This window comes from Dipodomys merriami, unplaced genomic scaffold (assembly GCF_024711535.1).
Source record: "Dipodomys merriami isolate MVZ:Mamm:240054 unplaced genomic scaffold, mDipMer1.0.p SCAF_1420, whole genome shotgun sequence".
Lineage (NCBI taxonomy): Eukaryota > Metazoa > Chordata > Mammalia > Rodentia > Heteromyidae > Dipodomys > Dipodomys merriami.
Window position 1 is genome coordinate 1 of NW_027202739.1, and position 5,000 is coordinate 5,000.

The following is a 5,000-nucleotide window of genomic DNA, read 5'->3' on the forward strand; positions in this document are numbered from 1 at the left end:
TAGTGATGGGTGAGTGGACTCACGCTTCCCATGGCGCTGTCACCGTGGTTTTCCAGACCTGTGTGCGTGACGTGTACCTACCCTCTCTGTGTTAGAAGAAACCTCTCTCTGGCCTTCCCCCTGCCCTTTCCCTGCCTGTGAAGGGGGGGGGGGGCGTGGGGGCGCGGGGAGGGAGCGTGTTGTGGGGCGGGCGGGCGGCGGACTTTCACAAGTGAGCGGGGTGCCTCCCGAGGGCTCGTCTCTTGCTGGAGCCGACCCATCTTTGGGAGTTTTTTGTTGTTGTTGTTGTTGTTGTTGTTGTTTCTTTCTGGTTTCCATCTGGGGGAAAAAGAAAACAAAACGTACAAACACCCCCCCCCCCAAAAAAAAAAAAAAAAGACGGGCGGGCAGACGGTGGGACGAGCGCTCACTTGCCCTTTTCTGGCCATGTTGGGTGGGGGTGGGGGTCTTGCCACGGGCGGCGGAGGTCGTGCGGGTGGCCGGTTCGTTTTCTCTCGTGGTGCAGGCCTGCCGTCTTTGCCGCCCCTTCCTGCTTGGGACCGATCCCGACTTCCCGGTTCTCGGGTTCGGGCCGCTCCGTTCGGGCGACTCCCGTCCTGGTTCCTGGTTTCACTTTGGTCGCTGGCGGCGGCGGCGGCGGCGGCTCGATCTCGGTCTAGGTCTCTGGTGGCTCTGGTGTCGTTCGTGAGGTCGCAGAGAGGACCCGGCTGCAGGTCCTGACCTAGGTTGTGCCTCTCGGTGCGTGGCGGTGGGGAGTGAGGCGATTCGTTTCCGTGTTCTGTGTCTCCGGAGCTCAGAGCCGCCCGGCGCGCGCCGATCCGGGGTACGGCGGCTCGGTGGAGTCGGTCGTTGGAAGGCGGTTGTCGTGCTCCCCCTGGCGTCCGCCTTGATATGACAGTCCCCTCGTTCTCAGCCGAGCGAGCGAGTGAAGGAGGAGGTCTGGCGGCAGCGAGCCGGGCGGAGGCCCGGCCTCTACCGGGTGCCGGGCGCGACTGTCGCCGTGGTGTCGCTGTGGCGCCGGGGCGGCTGTTCTGTCGGACTTTGCGCCCGCAGGCGAGCGCGGGGTGGGGCCGTGAGTCGCCGCTCTCTCTTCCGTGCCCGGTCTGTGCCGGGGGGTGGCGGCTTGGTCGGGTCGACCAGTAGTTCTGTCTGGGCCCGACGCCTTGTCCTCCTCCCCTCCCGTAGTTCTGTCTGGGCCCGACGCCTTGTCCTCCTCCCCTCCCTGGACTCTGGTCTTTGAGGGCGAAAGAAGGAGAGTACGAGGGGACGTCTCGGGAGTCGGGGGAAAGGGTCCCCGGGTGAGCCGCTAGGTGGTGGGGCCGGTCCCGGCCCGGACTCGGACCACCCCCCCTCCCCGGAGTCACCTCCGAGTGAGCGCTTGGCGCGTGCCGGGCGCGAGGGCCTGGGTCGCCGGCCCCGTGTGGTCTCCCTCCACGGCCCCGGAGGCCGGAGGACAGACCTCTGCGGCGGGAGGAGCCGTGGGCACGGCCGAGGCGAGCCTCTGGGCCGGGACCTACACCCCCCCCCCTCCCCGACATAGGAGGGTCGTCGGAGTCACCTCCGAGTGAGCGCTTGGCGCGTGCCGGGCGCGAGGGCCTGGGTCGCCGGCCCCGTGTGGCCTCCCTCCACGGCCTCCTCCACGGGCCCCGGAGGCCAGAGGCCAGACCTCTGCGGCGGGAGGAGCCGTGGGCACGGCCGAGGCGAGCCTCGGGGCCGGGACCTACACCCCGCCCCTCCCCGACATAGGATGGTCGTCGGAGTCACCTCCGAGTGAGCGCTTGGCGCGTGCCGGGCGCGAGGGCCTGGGTCGCCGGCCCCGTGTGGCCTTCCTCCACGGCCTTCTCCACGGCCCCGGAGGCCGGAGGACAGACTTCTCCGGCGCGAGGAGCCGTGGGCACGGCCGAGGCGAGCCTCGGGGCCGGGACCTACCTACCTACCGTCTGCGGTGTGCGCGATGGCGGGGACTTGCCCGGTGGGCCCTGCGTAGGGGAAAAGTCGAGGCGGAGGGAGCACCTCGGGAGTCGGGGACCCGAGCCCGGGAGTCCCGCGTGTGTGCGTGCTGGCGGCAGGGCGCTCACCACCGACCCCGCGCGGTGTGGGTGTGGTGGCTGGGTGCCTCTCGGAGTGGGTGCCTCGCGTCTGCCGGGGGAAGGCTCCCCGTGCCGCTCGTGCCGTGAGCCCGTGCGCACCCGGGGTAGTGGGGCGGGTGCGTCCCCTGACCCCGCTCCCGCCCTCTCTCTTCGTCTGTCTTCGCCTTATGTGGTCGACCAGCTGTCCCTGAGAGTTCCGTGTCTGGCTCTGTTGGGGACGTGTTGGGGACAGGTGTCCCCGATGTGGTTTCCGAGAGGTCCCTGTCGCCAGCGAGTTGTCGCCCCTGCGTGACCAGCTGGTTTTGGCGTGGTGACGTGAGGATTTTGTACCTGCAGGAGGGTGCTGGCATGCTGTGTCCCGGTGGCTGTCAGCGGGTCTTTTGGGGCTCTCTCGGATGCTGTGTGCCGGGCCTTTCCCGTCTCTTCCCGGTCCGGGTCCCCCTGCCCTTCCCCCCGCACCCCGGGCTCCCGCTGCCCTGAGCAGGCCTTGCCCCTGTGGTGGCTCGTGGGTGTGGTGGTGGTGGTGGTGGTGGTGGTGGTTGGTTGGTGGCTGAGTGAGTCCCGTCGTCCTTGATCTCTCCCCCGCTCCCGGTGCCGGATTCTGGCCCTTGCCTCGGCACGCCGAGGAGGAGAGTGGTTGGTTGCCTGGGGTGCATAGGTAGGCCCGCGCGGTGTGCTTCCCTCGCCGTGGCCGGCTTGAGGAGGAAAAGGCGGGGGGCGAGTCCTGCCTTGCCTTGCCTGTGCGTGTGCGGCATCCCCGTCCTGCCGTCGTGCTCGTCCGACCTCCGTGGCTTTTTTTTTTTTTTTTTTTTTTTTTTTTCTATCGCCCCTAGCTCCAACTCCCCCGACCTGCCGCTTCCCGATGGCGGGCCTGGTCGGCCGCTGACCTGCGCTACTCCCGAGCGCTGTCCGTGGTTCTTTTTCTTTTTCTTTTTTTCCTCTCTAGCTTCTTTCGGCTCTGTGCCCGGCGGAGGTGTCCTGGTAATCCCGAGCGCCAGGGACGCTGAAGCCCGTGGTATTTTTTTATTTTTTTATTTTTTTAAGTTTTTTTTTCTTTTCTTTTTTTTTTTTTTTTTTTCCTTTTACCTCGCTCGTTACTCACGAAAGGTTGTCTGTCCTGGCTACGCTTTTATCCCAGGCTGTTGGCCCTCTCGGGAGCCGAGCTTCCTGGGCCCCACCGCCTCCCGAGTGCCGTGTGGCTGTCTTCTCCGCCCCCTCGGTGTGATTGATGTGGTGACGTTGCGATCTCCTTCGGGCCCGGGCCTAAGCTGCGCCAGGCGAGGGACGGACATTCATGGCGAATGGGACCGCTCTTCTCGTTCTGCCCGTGGGCCCCTGCCCTCACCGTCCCACCGTGCCGGCGCCGGTGGTGTGCGGGGAGGCAGGGGTGCGGCAACCGGGTCCGGCTGCGCTCTCCCTGCCCTCGCCGTGAGGTCGGGGACTTGTACACGCTGGAGGAGGGGGGGCGCCCCTGATCTTGCTCCTCTCTTCCCGTGACTCGTTATCGGCACGGGGGTCGGCTCTCTCCGTGGAGAGGGAGGGTCGGTGCTCCGTGCTTGCCCGTGCTGTGTGGTGTGAAAAGCCGCGCCTCGCGCTCTGCCCTCTTGCGGTGCTCCCGGAACGCTCCCGGTCGGTTCTCTCAGGTGCCTGAGGCTGAGTGGTGGTGTCGTTCCCGATCCCGGCGTTGTCCGTTGCCTTGTGCCAGCCTGCTGCCCGTGGTGTGTCCCGGCCGTCCTTGGGTTTGTGGGGCTTGTGCGAGTGAGAAAAAAAAGTTATCGCAGAGATTGACGTCTCTGCTGGGGGGGGGGTCGAGGCGGTTCCCCAGAGGAGGAGCGCTCTTCCCTTCTTGCACCGGGCGGGTGGCTTCCCCGCATGAGCTGCCGGCCCTGGTCCTGGCTTGTCTTCCCTGCCGTGTCACCTGGCTCTTGTTGCACCGGGGGACCTGAGATGTTGCAGTGGGAGGCGAGCCGGGCCTGTGCGGGCTTTCCCGCCCGTGTGCGCGACCTTGCTCTGGCCCCGCACGGCAAGGCCGACCGACCAGGGTTGGTGTTGCTGCTGCCGCAGACCCCCCCCGCCCCACCCCTCCCTGCCACCCGTGGTGGGAAAGATGGACGCCTTTGATGTGTGCTGGTCCCGGCGGGGTTCCCGTCGGGGTTGGGTGCGGGCCACCCTCAGAGTGAGGAGAGGTTCTCTAGCGATCCTCGTTCGGGAGGCGGCGTTCGCTGCCGGGTTGGCGGGGGCCCGCCCCCGATGGGCTCCCGCGGCCCTGCCGCTCCCTGTCCCGCTTTTGAGCGTTAGTGGCTGCCCGCGTTGGTAACTGCGTGCCCGCGCCTCCCCCCTCCGAGCTGGGGGAGGGTCCCGCGGGGCCTCTCCCGGGCCGTCGTCTGGTGTGGTGAGTGGAGGACGTTCCCGATCCGTCCCCGCCCCTGCCTCGCGCGCGGTGTGTCGAGTGGCGGAGCCTGGAGCCTGTGCTGGGTCGCGATGCGAGGGCGTGTGGTGTGTGGCTTCCCGGCCTCGTGCTTGGGGTGCCGTGGGGTTTTTGGGGGGTCCCGTCCCCCTCCCCCTCCAGCCCCTGGCGACGCTGTTCCCGAGCGTCTGTGTGGGCCGCCGCCCGTTGGCGACGACGGCGCCGTGCCGGGCGCCGGGCCCCGCGGTGTTCCGGGGCCGCCGTGCCCGTGGTGGTGTGCCGCTCGGGGGGGTTCTGGCCCTCCGGAGCCGAGGATCCCGGTGTGTGTGGGCCCTTGCTCACGCGGCCGAAAAAAGAGGCGGTCGATGATGGGTGCCGTGCCCGGCGGTGTGGATGGGTGCGGTGGGGCCCTGCTGGCGCGGGTGGCTCCGCGGGCGCTCGCGGGGTCTTTGAGGCGTGTGCGAGCTGCCTTTTCCCTCTCGGGCCTCTTTTGGGGGGGCCCG